The following is a 4,049-nucleotide window of genomic DNA, read 5'->3' as shown; positions in this document are numbered from 1 at the left end:
TATATATATATATATTCCTCGCATAGGAAGCTTACATAGGCTTCTCGTTTAGTCAAAATAACCAACATATAAGGATTTAGTCTAATAACACCATCTCACATTAAACCATCTAAACGAAGTACAATATTTTGGCATATCCCTTACAAGTACGTTGTGCCACATAGGGCTTACAACAAATGTCTTCAAGAGTAAGGAAGAAACGAATGTCTTTAGACAATATCAATACTACTAGGGTAGATCAAAAGGCACCATCCTCAAACTTGGAGGACTCACCAACTACTTGGAGGAAGAATTTCAAGTATCCTCGAAAAGTGGCCTAGAAGCTCTTTATTGGTCGGAACCTACAATATTTGGGGGAAAAGGGAAGAAATATGGGTTAGTACAAAACACATGTACTAAGTAAGGCTCCTATGCATAAAATCATTAATGCATGAGAAAAGACACACTTTAGTCAAAATTATGTATTATGTTCAATAACTCAACATGCACATATATAGAAAATTATAAGTCAACTCAACATGATTTTAACCCAACACATAAGCAACCTAAAGCAATACTTGTGCAATGCCAAGATTAGAACCCCATAACCCTATCAAAAGTGAAGCGTCACATTGAGTCACTTACAACATGCATACAACATATTCTCACACTTTATCATAACATGCTTAATTCATAAGTTCATATAAAGCTTAACATACATAACATATAACCAACTTGATCATACAACTCACTACTACAACCATCCCTTAGGATCCCACATGTGCAACGAGTAAGAGAAGTTCCATAACCTCCCTCACCCTATGTAGTAACCTTTAAGACAATCCCTAATAATAGTTCACATATTTGACATATTTATTTACCTTATTACATTACGGAAAGTAGTGCAATGACTGACATGATACCATGTGAACTACATGGAATCTGGTGTTCAAGTAGTGCAATGATTGACATGATACCATGTGAACTACATGGAATCTGGTGTTCTTCTCCCACACCGAAAAGAGAGGGTTATCACTTGCCTAGGGTGTAACCATTCTTACATAGATATCTAGGTGGATCCACTAAGCTATAGTCCTATGTGGACACATAGTTAAGGGTCAAGGAGATTGCTTCTAGGAACCTTGACTTGAGAACGTGGAGGTTTCCATCTCATGAGACAACACATATCTTGGGAATTCGGACTTACTAAATATGAAAAAACCCATGTGGGAGGCCGGACATACTAAACGTGAGACCTCCATCTCATTTACATGCTCTTTCGGTGCTAAGAATTTATCCCCTTTAGTAGTCATCATACTCTTCATACAAGATCACATTAGTCCCTTCTAGACCCCTATGTGAATAATTCATCATAACAGATCATAGGTATTCATAAGTGAGAACTACCATTTCACTTTAGAAAACCACATATAAGTGAGTAAACCTTTCTCTCAACACATTATCATAATCATGAGAAGTTACTTTCAATCATATAATGATCATTTCTTAACATACTGGCATATTTCATAGCCAATTCAATAATCTAGGTTTAAGGATGAGGAATACTTGCTATCAACATCACAACCACATATAAGACATAGAAGCATTACAATTTAAGTAAATCATAATTCATAGTCAAATTCAAGAAAAATTAATCTTCATACCTTATTGCCCTTTCATTGCCTTCATACTTCAGTTACCAAGAATTACATAGTCATTGCATACACAAGGTAAATTAAAGAAGTAAAACATAGCAATTACTATTCGACATATTCATATAGTTATCATCTTTCACAAGTACTATAGAATTACAAGGCATAATGAGTGTAGGGAAGAACAAGGGTTCAAATGGGCAATCTTGATTGATTAACAAAAATTGACCATTAGTACTTAGTTAAACACTGATAAAACACTATAATGCATCACAATTGATTAACAATTTCTTTTTGAAAAGAGAACCCATGTCTAGATTGAAACCCTAGTTTTGGGTATGTTGAAAATCATCGTTGAAAGGGCCTCTTGCGGAAAGGAATCCCAAGATTTAAAGAAACAATTCTTAGTGTGATCTTGCCACGAATTTGAGATGAAAATCTTGGTGAATGTGTCCTTTAATTGGAGCTCTAGTGTTCTTCCATGGAGGTTGAAGTTGTAACACTCCCGAAGTTTCATAGATTAGACTAGAGCTTATCCTATTGAAAATAGATTAAAATGATGTTTCCAGACCTATATCAATGTACTAAACTCAATTAGAAAATCTTAGAGCCAAAACGACAAAGAAAGACCTTGACGTTCGGAAACTAACTAATATGAACTAATTGACGTCCCTATGTTTTGTGAGGTTTGGGAGTGTCAAATGAAGTCCAAAACTTGTAAAAAGACTTTAAGTAGGTATTATGTAGTACAAAGGGTCAAAACTTCTGATAACGACTACCCAAGGACCGCCCGAAGGTTCCTTGAGAAGGACTCAAACCTTGGCGAGCAAGCAGCCAAAGCAGCTCGCGACAGCCAAGATGTGAAGCCAGCCACGCGTCGCGCAGCCAACACGAGGTAGGAAAAAATTTGTCTCGCAACGCTGGGCCTCCACGAGGCTCACTGTCTCGATCCAAATTTTAAAAAAAAAAAGAAGAAGAATTGGAATTGGCCCCGCGACACGCAGCACTTCCCGAATTCGTCCGCGTCATTTTTAAGTCAATTTAACTTCACAAAAGATCCATTTAAGTGAGGGGTATTTGGGTATTTTGGATATGAGTTTATAGTGATTTTAGGTCAGTTTAATACCACTTTCAGGCACTTCAAATTAGATTAAACAAATCCCTATCATCTCTCTCAAGAACTCTTTATTTTCAAACTCCATTAAAGAACAAGAAAAGCTTAAGGAAGAAGATGAAGACTTCAAGATTTCATTCAAAATTCGTGAATATTCGTCAATAAGATATGGGTTTTTCATTCTTGAGATTCCTTTCCCCAAGAGGTCCTTTAAATATGATTTCAAATAATTCAATTCCTAGGGTTTTTTGTATGCAAACGAGTTTTCTTCCAAACTTGAGATTTATGAATAATGATGAAAACCATGATTTTTTATGGTTAAGTATGTATTGTTGGGTAATTGATATGTAATGTTGGGTTTTTGTGTAAAGCATGTTCCATCTCTAAATAATGGTTTAGATTATGTTGTATCTACTACTTAATGTCATGAAAATGTTGGGATTGGAACTATAGCTTGAATGAACTCTTTAATGAGCCATTTCCCTTTAACACTAACTATGACTTGGTCTTGTGTATGACTAGAATGGTTGGGATTGGTTATATTATTGTGTAATTCACTATATTATTGGATGATTGTTATGAATCGAGTGTAAATTCTTGATGAAGATTCTTGGAAGAGTTTAGGTAAGTCTTATAAATACATGATTACTCCATTATGTTGATGTTGGCCTAAAATTTATGTTGTTATGCAATTGAAGTATATATGATGTTTCCATGAATATATAATGTCCAATGAATACGTTTAATATGAGATAATGGTAAGGATATGCTAATGCAAGTTGATGATGTTTATCTTGTATGCCTTACACACTATGATTATGATATGCTAATCTCACAAATGAAGGTTGTGATGAAAGGAAATTCTCATCTAAACCTAAAGAACTTATGATCAAGTTTATACAATGAGTTAATCTCCTATTACCTATGATAATATTTATGAATAAATGATGACTTAAAGATTACTCACAAAGGGACTTTAGCTTAGCACCGATGGACTAGATATGAGAGGTGTCCCTTCCCTAGTTGGAAGGTAGGTTCACAATGAATCTCATGAGATCGAGGTTGTCATTTAATGTGGCACTATGGGTCTATAAAATATATCCTAGTTCTTGAACTATGTTTCCACCATAACTAGCTTGTGGATCCACCTAGAATGCTATGTTCATGTTTTGGTTCTACTTTGGTCGGTAGAACACCTTCTTTCGATGTGGGGTTTCATGACACCGGATTCCATGTTTAGCTCACATGGTCTAATGTCGGTTAAAGAGATTGTTACCTTAAGTAAAATAAAAGACAAGTAAATG

The sequence above is a fragment of the Solanum pennellii genome, chromosome 7, assembly GCF_001406875.1.
Source record: "Solanum pennellii chromosome 7, SPENNV200".
Classification (NCBI taxonomy): Eukaryota; Viridiplantae; Streptophyta; class Magnoliopsida; order Solanales; family Solanaceae; genus Solanum; species Solanum pennellii.
Note: the sequence above shows the minus strand (reverse complement) of the source record.